This window comes from Marmota monax, unplaced genomic scaffold (assembly GCF_021218885.2).
Source record: "Marmota monax isolate L192 unplaced genomic scaffold, Marmota_monax_Labrador192_F-V1.1 WCK01_AAM20220418_F8-fsc00258, whole genome shotgun sequence".
NCBI classification, from domain to species: Eukaryota; Metazoa; Chordata; class Mammalia; order Rodentia; family Sciuridae; genus Marmota; species Marmota monax.
Window position 1 is genome coordinate 1,948,112 of NW_026692172.1, and position 19,054 is coordinate 1,967,165.

Consider the following 19,054-nt stretch of genomic DNA (forward strand, 5'->3'; position numbering starts at 1 on the left):
TAATGAGGAAATTTTAGCCCAGAAATTTTTATTGAATAGAATATTTAACTATTTCCAGATTGTAATTTTGAAATTTCTGATTCCAACCTTAAAGGTCTATTCACCTTAACACACAAATCTCAGTTCATTCAAGACCTAAGCCTCTTTTGTCATTTAATGGTTTGTTGAGTAATATCACTCAGATAAATAAACTGATATGCAGAATTCTTGCTTTCTGGACTGAATGTAAAGATGTTCAAAAAACTGAGCTATTAAAAATAAGAGTTAATATAGGAGGAAGTATATGGGGTTAAAATTCTTAAAAAGCATTTTAAAATATCCACACACCTAATACTAGGTGAAACCAAATGAAATGTTCAATCTTTTAGCTAATAAAATGCCAATTTTATATAATTTAATCTAAGGACTCTGTTTTATGGGCTACATTTATATGTTTGTAAATTTCAAAGAAAAAGTTCTGAAAAGATACATAGCAAATTTATAAATCACCTTTAAAGATGAAAAGAAAGACAGGATTTAGGGATGGTAGTCACAAGAGTGACTTAGAAATACATGTGATATTTTAACTTTTTAAAAGCAGAATGTGCCAGGCATGGTGGTGCACGTCTGTATTCCCAGTGGCTCCAGAGGCTGAGGCAGGAGGATCACAGTTTCAAAGCCAGCCTCAGCAATTTAATGAGTCTGTAAGACTGAGAACATGTCTCAAAATAAAAAATGAAAAGGATTGGGATGTGGCTTAGTGGTTAAACCCCTTGAGTTCAATTCCAAGTGCAAGAGAGAGAGAGAGAGAGAGAGAGAGAGAGAGAGAGAGAGAGAGAGAGAAAGAAAGAAGGAAGGAAAAATATGTAAGTGTGTGTGTGTGTGTGTAGTTAAAATCTGTTTTCAAATATTATCTCATTACATCTATCAAGTGCCTATTAGGTACAAGTCCCATGGCAGCAAAGTTTTGGTGTATTTTTACAATTTTTTTATTGGTAACCCCAAGCTGAGGAAAAATATATGCCTGAATATTTTTAACTAAGCCTGTTTACAATAGGCTTTTGATACATTCTTCGAATTGGGACTATACACAATCTATTGTCAGAGCTGGATCACATTTATCAGATGAATACAATATTTTTAAATAAAAGTAATTCAACATTGTCCAAGCCCTTTAATTTAAAGTTACAGTATTGATCCACACAGACTAGAAAAGTTTTAATTTAGGAGATAAAACAAGCTTTCAATAGGGCTTCATCTTCCAAGTTTGGGAAAAACTCAGTATTCATCCCAAATTGCTGCTGGGGTGAGAAGGAAGTGAACTGCAGAGTGAGCTGTCAGCAACTCCCCAGGATCTGAAGGAGTTCAACACATGCTCTCCACATTCTGACCTCTGCTGTCAGTCATGATTCACCAATAGCCTATTCTTCTTAAACATTTATCATCTGTTCCCCAGACATCAACAATTGGATATAATTTTTGCAGGCTGTCATTTGTCATTATTTTGGAGATAAAGAGAGAGTGAAACATTCCTTGGAGTTTAGTATTTCTTCTACTTTCCACATATTGTGTGCTTACAGAGAAGAGAGTTTCTTCCTTTATATATCAAAGTGAACTACACTTCAGCGACAGAAATATTAAATGTAAACAAAGTAATTTAGAATGAAAATCATTATTTGAGAGATTTCAGCATCTATACCAGACAGATTTAATTAAAAACATTAAGCTGCATAATTGTTAGCGTGTTAATCCAAACAGACAATAAACAAGCACAAATAAAAATCTGACACTGTCATTTGAGTAATTCATTACTCACCTTCTCTAATAAGTAATTATTCAATTATATGCCAAGGGAAAAGTTCCATGTGCTAAATTATAATCATTGGCTTAATTCATGTCAAATGATATGAGAGGCCTCTAAATTTTTTTCTCCCAATTTGAAAAACTTTCTGATTTTCTAATTCTTTCTAGTTTATTTCTAAAATCAGCTTTCTGATTTTCTAATTCATCTGTCAAAGTGTCAGGCATGATCTCAATTTAACTCTCTAGTCAAATTAGGCTTCATATTGCCTTAACTTTTTTTTTTTGTTATGGAACTCAAACCCAGGTGTGCTTAACCACTGAGCAACATCCCTAGCCCGTTTTATTTATTTATTTATTTATTTGTTTGTTTGTTTGTTTATTTGTTTATTTGTTTATTTATTTATAGATATACATGACAGTGGAGTATATTTTGACATATTATATATGCATGAAGTATAATTTATTCAAATTAGGATTCCAAAATGTTTTTTTTTAATCTCCAATTTCCACACAATTTTAGTCTTTTTTTAACTTGAAGAAAGATGAAGACTCCCTACATTAATTTTACAAAAAAAATTACTTATTGATGTAATGGTCAAGAGAGAATTAGGGAATATCAGGAAATTATTCTAAATAATTCAACTGCTTCTATATGTACCGTGCTCTCATAGTAAACTGCTTTCATATTTCCACTGGTAGCAATGCATTATTTCTTACTCCCATTTATGCTATGAGAATCACACTGTGAATAATAATAAGAAAATATAGCATTTTGTTCCTTCAAATTAGCTCATAGATAAAAGGATTTACAGGAAGAAGTGTGAAGAAATCGATTTGCATTCAAGACATTACTCCAAAGCAGAAAATCACAGAGCCTCCTGATATTAAACAAAGTAAAACTGGAAAATAATTCCACATTTTGTAAATAAGCAATTTGGGTTTAGAAAAGGTAAGTTGATTAACTAAGAGCACGCAGCAAGTTAATGGCAAACTGAGTCTAGAATTTGGATCCCCTAATTCCTACACTGGTTAATTTCTACTACCAAAGGTTGAGAAAAGATTTATAGAATAATATAAAGGAAAAGGACATAAATGAAGTCATTTGTTTGACACTGTTTTAAGACACAATATCAGTAAGAGCATCACAGATATTCAATCTTAGAAACAGATTGAAACTAATATAGCAGCTCAAGTCCTAGATTATTTAGTGTTAATCATGGGAGAAAAGAAGAAAAATAATGAACTAGATAGTTATTACAAAGCAATTAGAATGCAGTTTATTTAGATAAAATTGTCATAGCTGGGTATCCCACACAGCAAAGTAACATGGCTCAAAAATCTATACCTTAAGCCCTGAGTTTATATTGATTTCCAGAGTGGTGACATCACCACTTCCTGCTCTTTGCAGGGCAAGTACTGCGATGTCAAAAACAGGTAGAATGAAGGTGCTCTTACCTTCTTGCATACTGCATATTACATGAGTTATGGAAAGGTTCACATTTGTCCTTGGTATCATATATGAGAAGTTATTCTTCAAAGTCAAGGTTTGGGTAAGTAGAGGTAGGTCCATGGAGTCAGTGTATGGCAGCAAAACAAGGACTTGCTAGCTTTCGTAGATACCTCACAAGCTACTTTAAATTTTAAAAATAAACTGCAATAAAAGACATTTTGGGCATCTCAACACATTCACAGAGATGGGACAGTTATTTTAAGATTTTGAGGAAAATCAACCGCTGTCACATACTCAGTGCACTACAACTAGGAGATAAGTACAATTACAACATTAGATCCTGGTAATATTCCTTAGACTGTTACTTGTTTGTGAAGTTGGGTATTCTGAAGTTGTCGCAAAAGCAACTAGAGCTAGAGATGAGGATATGAAGTGGGATAGCGCCAGAGTATTCCTTTATGATGATTTTGAGTATTTTGTTTGTGGGGGTGGATATACAAATCTATGCATGGGATAAAATTGAAAAAAAAAAGATAAAATGTGCACTAATAAATGTATATAAACTGATGAAATCTAATTAAGGTCTAATGCTTATACCAACTTCAATTTCTTGCTTTTAATATTATACTATAGTTATGTAAAACATTACCATTTGGGGGAAAATGATAAAGGGTGACCAAGACCTTTCTGTATATATTTTTAAATATATTTATTGAGATATCATTCACATGCCATGCTATTTTCTTATTTTAAAAAAATACAATTAATGCTTTTTAGTGTATATAGAGTTGTACAACCATCAACACAATTTTGGAATATTCTTAATAATGCCAGACAGAAACTCTGTAGCTATTTAATATTAGACTAATTCCTCTCTCCCTAGGCAACCACTGACATTCTTTCTGTCTATAAAAATGTGTCTGTTATGGAAATCTTGTATAAATGATGTCATATAATATATATATATATATATATATATATATATATATATATATATATATATATATATGCTATTGTGGTGGCTTCATTTACTTGGCATAATTTTCCCAAGGTTCATCCATGTTAGAAAACATATTAGTATTTTATTCCTTTTTATCACTAAAATATTCTCTTGTGTGGTTATGCATTTTTATCCATGTATCAGTATATGAGCATTTAAATTTCTCCATTTTCTATAGTGCTGCCATCAACATTCCTGTACAAGTATTTGTATTGACATGTGTTTTGTTTTTTTTTTAAATTTATGTTTCAATCCTCTCATTTTTATACTGACTCTGCAATTGTTGAGTCATATGACATCTCTGTTTAACCTGCTGAGTAACTATCAGACTATTTTCTATAGTAACTGTACAATTCTATATTTTCACTAGCAGTACATGAGGTTCTTATTTATTACCCACATTTTCTCTATCACATTACCTTGATTTAAATTGCTTCAGTCCTAATGTATGTGAAGTTTTATATCATTTACTTTTGATGTGAATTTTACTGGTGACTAATATTCTTGAGCATCCTTTTCTTTGTTTAGCGGCCACTTGCATATGTTTCTGGAGAAATGTCCATTCATATACTTAGCCTATTTTTAATTACATTATTCATCTTTTATTATTGAGTTGAAATAGATACAAATCACTTTACAGATATACAATTGAAAAATTTCTTCTATTCTTTAAAGACAAAGTAGGTGGTGGCCTGACATGGATGGAGCTGTAGCAAGAGGGATGTCTGGAGTTTCTATTGGCCATGGACCTCCCATGCCAGATAATGTTAGTCCCATTTGGGGTCCTGATAGCCCATCATCCTCTGCATGTGGAAAATACCAGGTCCATGACCCTGAGGCTGTTTACAGCCTGGGACTTCCTCTCAAGGAAAATAGTGTCTGGCTAGGTTTCTGAGATGGAGTAATGCAGGATAGATCAGACTCAGGTATTCCAGTGGCTACAGGTCCCATGACCTCCTGCAGATCTGGGTTTGTAAACACCACCAAAGGTGTGCTGTTTCCCAAGACAGTGATGGAGTCAGGATCCCCAGGCTGCCAAGATTACAAAGTGCTGCGTCTGTTGAACTTTGGGGCAGGTTTCTGGGGTGGCCAAGGGGGCCATCTCCTGGGAAGCCATCTGTCCTGGGAAGTTTCATTGTCCCTCAATGTGGCCATTGTGAGGTAATAGGACTTGCTATGGAGGAGACTGTACTGGAGGGAAGCTCTGGGGGAAACCCATCCATACTTGAGGTACCATCAGAGGCTCCTGGGACCCATGCCCCATGATAGGATTGGGTGACATCAAGCCAGGCCCCATTGGGACACCATGAGGAGGTATGTTGTGTCCCATAGCATTCAGAGAGGGCATTTTATTGGAGTGAGAAAGTGACTGAGTCTTTCCCATTTGGCTAAGAGTTGGCATCAGAACCATGGGGATTGGACCTGAAATTTAAGGATTCTGTGTATGAATGCCCATTCCTGGCATATTATTCATTGATGGTAGGTTGGAAGAATGAGCTGGAGGGAAGTCATCATTAGAATTGGCCACAGTCTTGTTGGCATCATGGTATAATGAGGTCGAACTGGGCAAACTTGGACATTCAAGACATGAAAATTGACAATGGGTTCTGGGAAAGGATCTGCTCTGGAGGCATAGTGTAAGGTGTACTAGAGGGACGACTTCCAGGGATATTCACATAGGCAAACTAGCTGGCTGTAGGAGGTGGGGGGGCACCTGACTGTATACTTCCCAGCATGGCTGGGGAGGCCAGGGTGAGGGGAGCTTTACAGCATTCTGAAGGGGAGGTTTGGGAGAGGAGGTCCATCCAGATGATAGGGCAGGAACTGATGAAGATTCGAGGTGAACTGGTGATGCAGCAGCAGACCCCAAGACAGGGGAGGACTTAATGGAAGCAGCAGCAGCTGGGCCCACCAGCATGCCTGCCTGCTGTGATGGAGTCTGGGAGGTCTTGAGGTTCCTCGAGGACAAGCCCAGCATCAGGGACTGAACTTGGTGCATGATGGGAGACTTCAGATATTAATGCCTGGGGAATATACCTGGCAGTTGCCACAGATATATCCAAGTGCTTCTATCCCAGGTCACGCTAAAGTGGAGGAGCTATGTTGAGGTTAGTGGCATTACTAGAAAGGTTAAGAGGAGTGGTGACATGTGACTGAGCTGGCTGTTAGTTCATTGGTTGGGCCCAATTGATTCTCTGAGATTCTGCAAGGCACTATTGCTGCCTGGACTCTGAGACATGGGAAGGAATGGCTTGGGGTCCATACCATATTCCTGTTGAGGGTTCGCACCAAATGGCAGGGGTACCATCTTCTGCTGTGGAGGCAGCATGTCTGAATTACCTGTGTGTAATTTCATCATCTTCTCAGGGCCTGCCCTAGCCTCTCTAATCTTCTGAAGTATCATCTGAGTGTTGGATCCCATGCTGAAATTTAGATTGTAATCTCCCTTTACCTCACTAGGAATCATCTCAAATTCAAGTTCCTGACCAGGGCCTATCTGTGGAGGCATTCCTTTTGGAAAGTCACCCTTAGAAGAACTCAGTGGACACTCAACTAGTAGTCAAGGGAAAATGGGATTGTTCCTATGCTTCATGTAGCACTGGGATCCTGGGATCATCTTGTTCATTTCCATGCTGGGCCTGATGCCTTTCATGCTTATCTCTCAGGGAGACCCAGTTGTTTGTCTGTCAGGTACTATTGAAATATTTCTTCAGGCAATCCTTGGGGGTTGTGGAAGTGTTCCCCTAATCCAGGACTGCTGATGGCTCCTTGGCCAGAAGGAAGGTTTCAACCATCTGGAATTTTTGGCCTATCATCTGACCAACTGACTTCAGAAAGGCCTGATCTAGGTGCAGGACTGGGCACATTTGGCCCTTTTATTTCATAGTTTATCATTCCTGCAAATATAAGGAGGTGCATTTGGCTTCCTGGTATGTTGTGATGGGGAACCATGTCCTTCAGGGGCTGAGAATGTGAAATATTGATATCTTCAGAAAATGTCTCCTGTGCTCATATATGAATACATGATAACTCCACATCATGTAAAACCACAAGAATGGGAAGTTACACTCCATGTATGTATGATATGTCAAATACATTCTACTCTCATATATAACTAAAAATAACAAATAAAAAGAGAGAATGGTTCTGTAAACCCAGGCAGCCAGCCTTCACTAGGAGTCATTTGTTTTGAAGGGGGTGGCCCTTGAACCACTCCCCACAGCCCATGCTGATGGACCATCATGTCCTGGAAGGAGCACTTCTGTACACCACTTGTTCCTGCTTCCTCATCTTGACTTCATAAAACTTCTGCTGCAGTTTCAGCCACATTATCTGCTCAGGGGTCATGTGTTCAGGGGGTCAGGTCCTATGGGCCCAGATTGGGAGTTGATAGAAGGTGGAACAATTTCATCTGGAGAAAAGGGTATATCTCTATATCCTTGAGTTCCAAAGGGAGTTCCACATCTGTCAAGGGCCCAGATTAGGCTTTGGGATTGAGCTATCGTGGCCTGTATTGGCTCTTATGTATTTTTATGAGTTCCATCTAAGCCAGAATTCTGATGGGGTCCCCATTTTGTCCTCCTATGAATTCTTTTGGTCAGAGAAAAGTATAAGCTGGATATCTCTGAGAGTTTGCAAGGAGTGCTCATAGTGCTCCAGCTGCTTCCAAGACAGGCTATCAGGGATTTCTCCCAATGTCGGGGGCTCACCACTAGACACTGATAGAGATGGAGAGGTTTTGGGATCTGCTGATGAGCTATTGCTCCCCTGGGAGTTAGGGGTCACTGCTCCATTGTTAGGCATCTATTTTGGTCTGGTACCATCTGGGGGCAATGGAGTGGAGATGGCAGAACTGCCTACAGAAGGAATCAGTTTATTTTCTACCACAGAACTGTCATGATACAGGGTATTTAGGGATGCAACAGGCTTGGGTGCTGATGCCAGAATGAGTTAGCTGTAGATGGGTTTTAGTCAGCTATTTTGCTACTGTGACTAAAAGAACCAACCAGAGCAACTGTAGATGAGGAAACATTTATTTGGGGGCTCATGGTTTCAGAGGTTTCAATCCACAGACAGCAGGCTCTATTCCTCAGGGCTTAAGGTGAGGCAGGACATCATGGTGGAAGAGTGTGATAGAGAGAAACAGCTTACATGATGATCAGGAAGTAGAGAGAGAGGTCTCCACTTGACAAATACAAATATATACCCCAAAGTCATGCCCCAATTCCCACCTCCTCCATCCACACCATACCACTTCAATTACCACTGAGTTACCCTATCAGGGGATTAATTCACTGCTTGGGTTAAGACTCTTATAATCCAATCATTTATCCTCTGAACCTTCTTGCATTGTCTCACATGTGATCCTTTCAGGGACACCTCACATCCAAACCATAACATCTGGTGTTTCTGAGAAGAATTCTGTTCCTGGTTGGCTGGAGCTGGGGGTAGATATGGGAGAGGTTTCCAATAACTATCAAAGGCAGATATCTGTGTATTCAGAGGGACTGTGCGTCTCTCTGTGCTGGGAGCCATTAGCCAAGTATGTATGACAATTTCCTTGCCAGCGTACCCCATGTTGCTTAGTGGAAGGACTCGTGGAAATAGGACATTTTGCAGTGACATTGAATGTAGGTGACCTTGCTCAAGGACCAGGGAGGATTAGGGTGTTCCCAGTTTAGGATAATCGGGTTTAGGGCATTCCAGGTTTAAGATTATTCCTGCTGGGAATAGGGCGTATCCTGCTGCCTGAGTTCCCCTTGAGTTCTCACGGGATTCAGACAGTATATTTTGGGAGACAGAAGCCCAGTGGATGTGGATTTGGGCAGAGAACGTGGATTTCCCCAGAATGTGTTTGTAGACGGCTGGTGTGAGTTCGGGAATAAAGAGTTGCTGTTTGAATCTACAAGCTGTGTGGTGGCTCGTGATTGTGTGCCCAGCCAGACTGCGACATTTGTGCCCAGCCAGACTGTGTCATTTGGCGGCTCGTACGGGGAATGTCTAAAGCTTGGAGGTAAGTGAAATTGCTCACCCCTGAGGAAGAGCGAAAGAATGGGTGACCAATTCAAAAAACAATGTGTTATTGTTTTGATTTATCTTGTTTTTGTTTCAAGCTGCCTATCCCTAGAAATTTCTCAGGCAAATTGGAAAAAAATGGTTGACTAAAGGTTTGAAGTTTGTCGGCCCTGAGGAAGAGAAAATTGATACAACGATTTTTTATTCTGTTTTTGTTTCATTCAGTTTCGGCTTTGTTTTGTGTTATCTTATTGGGTTGCGTTATCTTTATAGTAGATTAGAAATTAGTAAAAAACAAACCAAAAAGATGTTAAGTAAATTGTTAGAGGTTCAGACCATGGAGAAAGATATTTTAGATCAAGCAAAAGAGAAGGTCTCTCGAGCTAGTCAGACAGAGGAAGAAAATTTAAAGGAAAAGGGGTTGTTAGGAAAAAGGCCACAACAGGAAGCTGTTACTAACTCTGTTTTATCACAAGAGGGCGTAATTCAACCAACAGCCCCACCGATGGAGACAGCTGAGTGGCCCTCAAACCCCGTAGTTGATAAATGGGATCCTGAGACAGGACCTCAAAGATTAGCATGCCCTGTACTTGAACAGGCAGGAGGGCAGCGAATTCACCGTGCTTTAGATTTTAAAACAGTGAAGCAGTTAAAGGAGGCTGTAACAACCTATGGTCCCCAAGCTCCCTTCACGGTAAGCATGATCGAGTCCATTACTAACTTGGACATGACGCCAGCAGATTGGGCTAGCATGTGTAAATCTGTACTAAATGGAGGACAATATTTGTTATGGAAGGTTGCCAATGAGGAATTTTGCGCGGAGACAGCTAGGCGAAATGCAGCAGCCGGTTACCCTCAAAGAAATCTAGATATGTTGTTAGGAAAAGGACCTTATGAGGGTCAACGGCAACAAATTGAATATGATCCTGCTATATATGCACAAATTGCTGCAGACGCAGTTAGGGCATGGAAGACTTTACAAGGACATGGAGATTTACAAGGTCAGCTATCTAAGGTAATACAGAGAGCTAATGAACCTTACGCTGACTTTGTAGATAGGCTAATTCAAACGGCTGCCAAAATTTTTGGGGATACAGAACAAGCAATGCCATTAATAAAACAACTGGCTTATGACCAAGCAAATCATTGCTGCAGAGAGGTTATTAGACCATGGAGACATGAAGATTTAAACACATATATTAAATTATGTAGAGATATTAATGAACAAGGGCAAGTCTTGGCAGCTGCAGTACAACAGGCTTTAGATGCCAGGCCAAAAACATGCTATGATTGTGAACAAACAGGACATTTTAAAAGGAATTGCCCCATAGGAGGAGGGTTTAACAAAAGTAGGTATCAAAGGAATAGAATACCGGGTATTTGCCCACGATGCCGTAGAGGGAGACATTGGGCTAATGAATGCCGTTCTCAAACCACCATAGAGGGTACTCCCTTATCAAAAAACGGACAAAGACCAGGTATTTATCCATGATATTGTGGAGAAAGGCATCAGGCTCCATTGCCAAAAAATGGACAGGGGGGCCCAATGCCCCGGGGCCCACAACCACAAATCTACGGGGCAGTGGAGGAACACAGCAACACCATCAGGGTAGTGCCCAGGACACATTGTCCATTAAATCCCTCATCAGACAAACCCGAGGGAGCACAGGGTTGGACATCTGCGCCTCTGCCAGAGCAGTATTAACTCCAGAGATGGGAGTTCAAATCATTCCCACAGGAGTAAAAGGACCTCTTCCCCAAGGAACAGTAGGCTTAGTATTGGGATGTAGTTCATCTACATTAAAAGGACTTATGATAAGTCCTGGGGTAATTGATCCTGATTATGTAGGTGAAATAAAAATTATAGCTAGTTCTCCAAGAGGTATATCAGTAATTTCACCTGGAGATAGAATAGCACAGTTGTTAATAATACCCAGCCTACATAATAAATTTCCTAGTCATAGTGTAGAAAGAGGTTCCAGGGGATTAGGCTCCACAGGTGTAGATTGGGCTATGTTGTCTTTAAATTTAGATTCTCGCCCAATGCTAAAACTAAATATTCAAGGTCATGAGTTTAATGGGATACTGGACACAGGAGCTGACCTTAGCATCATGTCTCGTCAAGAATGGCCAAAACATTGGCCATTACAACAAGCCACTCAAACGCTTTGAGGCCTAGGAGTGGTGACTAATCCCCATAGAAGTTCTATGATATTAGATTGGAAGGATCCTGAAGGATGTGAAGGAACTATACAGCCATATGTATTGGATCATCTTCCTATAAATTTATGGGGACGAGATGTCCTAGATCAATTAGGTTTGACATTAACAAATAACATCAATCCTAATGCGCCCACTACTAGGGCTAGACAAGGCTTTAGGAAAGAAGAAAGATTAAGAAAACAAGAACAAGGTATGACAGCACCAATTCAAATAGATCAAGAAACAAATAGACATGGATTGGGTTTTCAGAAAGGGCCACTGAGACAATCAAAATTACTTGGAAATCAGAAAGACCAGTGTGGGTTCCTCAGTGGCCCCTGACTAAAGAAAAGATACAAATAGCCCATGACCTGGTCAAACAACAATTAGCGGAGGGACATATACAACCTTCCGTATCTCCCCATAATACTCCCATTTTTGTCATTAAAAAGAAATCTGGTAAATGGAGATTATTGCAAGATTTAAGAGCCATTAATAATGAGATGGTTATTATGGGACCTGCTCAATCAGGGATTCCCCAATTGTCTGCTTTACCAAAAACCTGGTATGTTTTAGCTATAGATATTAAAGATTGTTTTTTTTCAATTCCAATTCATCCCGAGGATAGTCCATATTTTGCATTTACTATCCCTGCACTAAATCATGAAGGTCCTAATCAGAGATATGAATGGAAAGTACTCCCTCAAGGGATGGCTAACAGTCCAACTATGTGTCAAATATATGTTAACAAAGCAATCCAGCCACTTAGAAATCAAAATCCTGAACTACAAATATTTCACTATATGGATGATGTATTATTGGCACATAAAGATAAAAACATATTGCTGGAATGTTATGCCACACTTACAAACTTATTAAAAAATTATAATCTAGAGATAGCAATAGATAAAGTACAATTAAATTTTCCAATTAATTATTTAGGAGTTCTATTATCCTCAACCATGGTCCGTCCACCAAAATCAACATACAATCCACATACAATCCACAATCCCATACAATCCACAGGGACAAGGCATAGTTGAAAGAGCTCATCAAACTATTAAAATGTACTTATTAAAGCAAAAAGAGGGAATTGGAAGGGGGTATATATCCCCCAAAGATAAACTTAAAATAACACTTTTTACTCTAAACTTTTTAAATTTGGATTCATCAGGACTTAGTGCTGTGGAAAGGCATGTGTATCCAAAAAATTTACATAAGCCTAAAGTACTTTGGAAAGATATTCTAACAGGACAATGGAAAGGTCCTGACCCAGTGATTGTCTGGAGTCAGGGGTCTGTTTGTGTGTTTCCACAGGGAGAAAAGCAGCCAATTTGGATTCCAGAGAGATTAACTAAAACAATTTCTACAGATCGAAAAGAAGATGATTTGACTCAAATCCATAACAGCTGATATCCAGAGCTCCAGCTTGGCCATTCTTACATCGCAACAGTGATTAACCAGTGATGTAATTTTTATTTCCTTGCCAGCGTACCCCATGTTAATTGTGGTAGTGCTGGCATATCTTTGCTGATGGTGTCACCAGTGATGCAATTTTTCCCACGGAGCCGTCAATTGGCTTGGTGTCGTGGCATTTCTGTATCCTCCTCCCTTCTACTAGTGATGGTCTAAAATTTGGGGGCCAATGGCTATATGCTGGACCAGTAGTCAGTGACGGGTATGATCCAATTGCAGTGGTATCAACCTAAGACAGGAGGCTGACGCCTAAAGGTCAGTTTTCCGATGACGGGTAAGAACCATATGTTGAATTGGACAACCTACCAGGCACGGTCCTTAAGCCACATTAACCTCACTCCCCCACTGGCACCAAGGCCAAATTTGGGGGCCAACAGAGGTGAGGCTAAGAACCTCACCCCCCCACTGGTGCATAGACCTATCCACAAGTATGGCTATATGCTGGACCGGTAGTCAGTGACGGGTATGATTCAATTGCAGTGGTATCAACCTAAGACAGGAGGCTGATGCCTAAAGGTCAGTTTTCCGATGACGGGTAAGAACCATATGTTGAATTGGACAACCTACCAGGCACGGTCCTTAAGCCACATTGCTTGTTGTTTAATTAATCAGAAGGGGGGAGATGCTGGGAGCCATTAGCCAAGTAGGTATGACAATTTCCTTGCCAGCGTACCCCATGTTGCTTAGTGGAAGGACTCGTGGAAATAGGACATTTTGCAGTGACATTGAATGTAGGTGACCTTGCTCAAGGACCAGGGCGGTTTAGGGTGTTCCCAGTTTAGGATAATCGGGTTTAGGGCATTCCAGGTTTAAGGTTATTCCTGCTGGGAATAGGGCGTATCCTGCTGCCTGAGTTCCCCTTGAGTTCTCACGGGATTCAGACAGTATATTTTGGGAGACAGAAGCCCAGTGGATGTGGATTTGGGCAGAGAACGTGGATTTCCCCAGAATGTGTTTGTAGACGGCTGGTGTGAGTTCGGGAATAAAGAGTTGCTGTTTGAATCTACAAGCTGTGTGGTGGCTCGTGATTGTGTGCCCAGCCAGACTGCGGCATTTGTGCCCAGCCAGACTGCGGCATCTCTGTCTTGCTGTTAGTGATGTTCTAGGTGTGTTCAGAGAATTGTTTCACCCTGGTCCTTCAATACAGCTTCTTCAGCTTTATTGGACATCTCAATCGAAAACACATAACACCACTTTGGCTGTAATCTTCTGAGAGGGTGTGGGCTTTGGGGAAGTACTTTGGCCATGGGAAAGGGGTAGAAGATCTGGGCCTGTAGCAGTTGATGGGGTCATGGACTATGTTTTGTATGGGAATCCTAGGACTTTATAAAGTCAGCAGAATTATATTCTGTCTTGCCAGAGTCATCTGGCATGTTTGGAGTCCCAGTTTCTCTCTGATTAAAGGAGTTGTTGTTTTCTCCTTGCACTGGACATCATTTCCAGCCCCATTCTTCAGCCTAATGCTCCCATCTGGGCCAGGGTATGACCAACACTCTTGGAGTCATAGGGGGATGGCTGGGATTGGTTGGCTGAGTACCCCCTGTTTACTCTGATTAGAGATTCTGGAATCCAGCTGGGGATTTCCAGATAAGGACATCACTGCAAGAGGATGAACCATCACGGTCCTGCTTGATTTGTAGCTACACTGTGGGTTTTCTGATGGAGAGTTCCTCAGTTCAGGGTTACCGGAATGCATTGATTGAAATCCTGAGCTTGCAGTCACAAAAAGGGATGATCTTACTGAGTTCCTCTTGGGCAACTGCTGGGGGCAGCATCAGTGGTCCACGGATTGCTTGGTGTGCCCCTTAGCATTGGTCACCTGCATACCTTTTTCCTCTTTGTTTTTCTCTGCTGTGGAAGTGGGTCCTTTCCCCGTGCAGCTCCCACATTCTTTGGGTGTGTTCCTCCTGCTGCCAAAGGAAAATCTTGCTTCTCTAGGGAACTTAAAATCCCAAGGGCTACAGCACCACAGTGCTCATCCTAGAGGTGGTGAGTCCAGGAATTCCTTCATTAAAGGTGGCACTCACCTTTCAAGGTGTCCAATTTATTCTCTTCTTCTACATAGATAATAAGAGCTTTCTGAGAATGATCTCTGCTACCCAAACAAAAGGAAAATTTTAAGGCTAAGTGGAAGGACACTACCTAATCCCACATTCAGTCAATATCTATCTTTCCACTCTCTGGTGGTTATCTTTGCTTACATTTCTGCAATTTCACCACTAATCCTGTCTTGCCACCTGGAAGTAGGAGTTGGGGAGGGGCAAGGAGAAGCGGATTAGGGGAGGGGGTTTCAGTTAGGGGCAGCCTTGAATCCCCCAGTGGCCGGGCTGGGGTCAGCGGCAGCAGTGACACAGCATGTCCCCCTGCAGCAGGAAAGGCAGCAGCGATGCCACCCCACTTCCACAGGCACTCATAGGCTCCATTATCCACCTGTGCCTCCGCCTTTCCAGCTCCACTCTCCTGATACCACCCCTTTCCCCTCCCTTTGACCCTGCCCCAGTTGCACTGCATCAAGAAAGTTACTGCCAGCCCTGCCTCAGATGCCAGGAAAGAAGTGCCCCCTCCCCTGGCCCCAGTGTTCCACGGGTAGGGGAATGGGGACTGCCCCTACCGAATGCCTGAAGAATTTACTAAATTTATTTCTGGATGACCTATTTCTTGGTGAGATCATTTGTTATTTCTGAGTAGATACACCACCAATGTTTGGGATATAAATCTTTAATATTATCATACTTTCTTGTTAGATTGTTCCCTTTTCCATAATGAAGTGACATTCCTTTTCTTTTCTGATTAATATTGACTTGAAGTCTATTTTGTCAGATATGAGATTAGCCACTACTGCATGTTTGTGGTATCTGTTTGTGAGAAATATTCTTTTCCATCCTTTTACATTTAATCTGTGGATGCCTTTGCCAGTAAGTTGAGTCTCTTGTATACAACATATAGTTAGGTTTTGCCTTTTAACCCACTCTGACAGACTATATCTTTATTGGAGAATTGAGACGTTTACATTTAATGTTATTACAGAGGGATGATTTTTATTTCCTTCCATATTCATTTTTATTATAGATTTTTAGTTATGGATAGTAGTAGGGTTCATCCTGACAAACTCATACATGAATGGAATTCAGTTAACAATTCTCCCCTTTTTTCCTCTGCCTTTCCCTCCCATCCTTACTTTCTTCTCTCCATTTCAATTTATTTTTAATGTTTAATTCATTCCTGATTTTTAATTTCTTACATGCACTTCTAATGAGTTCTGTTCATTCATTGGCTCTAAAGTCTGTTGTTAATTGTACCTACCTGACAAATAAGTTCTGTAGTACTGGCTTTGTAGTCATGAGTTATTTGTTTTATATTTATCTTGGAAGCTTTTCTTGTTTAATTTATGAAGGACAGCTTTGCTGGATATAGGACCTTGGATGACAATAATTTTCTTTACATTTTTATAAGCCCTCCTGGTTTTTAGAGTCTATGATGAGAAATGAGCTTAACTCTAAATGGCATACTTCTACATGTGACCGGTGTTTACAAGTCTGTTTTTGATATGGATATTAGACATTGATTCATAATAAGTCTTGGAGACAGTCTTTTAAAAAATCTTGTTGATGTGGGCTTCTGAATGCCTCATGTATTTTGATTTCCATCTCATTCCTAAGGTTTGAATTTTTTCCTCATACTTTTTCACCAAAAAGCTTAAGCATGCCTGCCGCAGTCTGGCTGGGCACAAAATCACGAGCCACTCACAGCCTTGTAGATTCAAACAGCAAGTCTTTATTCCCGACCTCTCACGGGCACTCTACATGTTCTGGGGAATATTCACACCTCCACCAGGCTCTGCATCCCAAAATACTCTCTGAATCCAGCAAGAACTCAAAGGGAACTCAAGGAGTGGGCGGGCGCCTGAGGCAGCAGGATACGTCTTATTCCCAGCAGGATACACCCTAAACCTGGACCCACCCTAATCCAGCAGGATCCTCCCTAAACCCGGATCCACCCTGGTCCTTGAGCAGGGTCACCTTTCTCAAACATTCATGCAATGTCACTGCAAATGACCTGGGTCCAAGGCAAGCCCACAATGGAGAGTCCTCCCTCTAAGCAACATTGGGTAGGCTGACAAGGAAATTGCCATGCGTCATTCCTACTTGGTTATGGCTGTCAGCACATGCCCTTGTGTATCTTGGTGCCTTTATCAAGGCCAATCATCCATATATTTGGTTTATTAATGTTTTCCTGGAATTTCTGAATAGTCTAACCATGGTCTTTTATCATCTATACTTTATCGCAGATTGAATTTTCAAGACAATACATCTTGATTCTGAGGCCTGAATACATTTCTTCTATTTCTCTAATATACTAGTTTAATTTTGATTTTGACTAAGTTTTTAATAGGATTCTTTTTTTTTTCTTTTCAAGGTTATCTGTTTGGTTCTTTTTCACAATATCTATTTCTTTATTGAAATTACCTTTAGTCTCTTGTGTTTTTATCTCTTAGTTTTTCCTTAGATCCTCTGTTAGTTTGTTTGTCATTTTAGCCATCAACATTTTGAATTCCTTGCCTGGAATTTCATCCAATCAAATATCTGAAGATTCTATTGTTTTATAAACTTTTTGAGATGTCATATACCCTTGCTTCCTCATTTTTGCTGTACTTCTATGTTGCGATTTGCCCATCTGCCAGAAATGATCTTTCTTCCTATTTTATCCATTGGATTCCTTAATGACTGCTTTCCCTTAACTATGTGTCTTGAGCCCAGAGTAAATCTCTGAATCAAAAGATCCAATCAAAATTTTATTGGAGCTTTGTTCAATCCCTATGAGGGAAGATGATAATAATGTGAGGCTGAGACAGGAGGATTAACAATTCAAGGCCAGCCTCGGCAACTTAGCAAGGCCCTAAGCAACTAGTAGCTAATCTCATAAAATGAAGAAATAGGTTTCAAGTCAATATTAATCAGAAAAGACAAGAAATTCACTTCCTATCTGAAAAGGGAACTATCCAACAAGAATATATAATAATAGTAAATATTTATACCACAATCAGATGTTCACATGGGAAGCTAGTAGCAAGGGTACCTCTCAACCTTTGGAATCCCCAGACTTCATTGCTCTAAGTGCAATCCTTTCTGTACCTATTTCAATCATGCTGCTATAGACACACTACTGACCTGAAAGTAGGCAAATTCTGGGTCAGGCTGACAGCTTCTTTTATTAGTTTGCCACCCCCAGGCTATGCTAACTGTGGTGGGGGGGCACGCAAAAAGGTTCTCACCCTTATAATTCTGATTTCTTCGCTCAGAATCTCTGCTCCTTAGCCAAGACATTTTAGTTGCTTTTCTCTCAACAACTTCTCCCACTATCTCTGGGTCAGTTAACTATTCCACAGGTTCCTCCATGTCCATATTATTTGCTGCACTTCCTCTTTCTCCTCTCTTCTCTCCTTTCTTTCTCTTATCCTTGCTCCACCTCCCCTCAGCAGTAGGCTAGTGGCACTGACACCCCTTCCAGCCAAGCTGGCATGTCTTTAATGTATAATTTCTTATAATTTATTCAGTTTCCAATTTTCTGTGTCCTTATGATTTTCTAGCTGTCCATTGTTTTATTTCAGTGAATTACTTTAGTAATCCACCTCACCGAGGAATACTCTTCCCACTTTTTAAATCTTGAGCTGAGGAAAAGTTAGGAAGTGCACCCCTCCTCTAATCTCATAGCTTCTCCTTTCCAAATTCAACTTTTAAATTTACACATATAAGTGAAATAATGTGGTATTCGCCTTTCTATATGTCTTATTTCATATAACACAAAGTCCTCCAAGTCCATTCAATATTTGCAAATAACGGAAATTTGTTCTTTTTAAAAACTGAATCATGCTCCACTGTGCATACATATACCACAATTTCTGTATGGATTCACCTGTTGATGTACACTTAAGTCAATTTTATAAACTTGGCTATTGTGAATAATGTTGCAATTAATATAGGACTTCAGATATCTTTTTGGCACACCACATTATTTTCCTTTTGTATATTTTCAGTAGTGACATTGCTGGGTTATATGGGAAACTGTGTGTGTGTGTGTGTGTGTGTGTGTGTGTGTGGATGTGCGCACACACATGTGCACTAGGTTAT

The 19,054-nt window shown here is 40.2% G+C and overlaps 1 pseudogene; it reads right to left on the minus strand.

Moving 5' to 3' along the window:
* Nucleotides 1–4,901: 4,901 nt before the first annotated feature.
* Nucleotides 4,902–14,622, minus strand: LOC124077249 (B-cell CLL/lymphoma 9 protein-like; annotated as a pseudogene).
* Nucleotides 14,623–19,054: the final 4,432 nt, after the last annotated feature.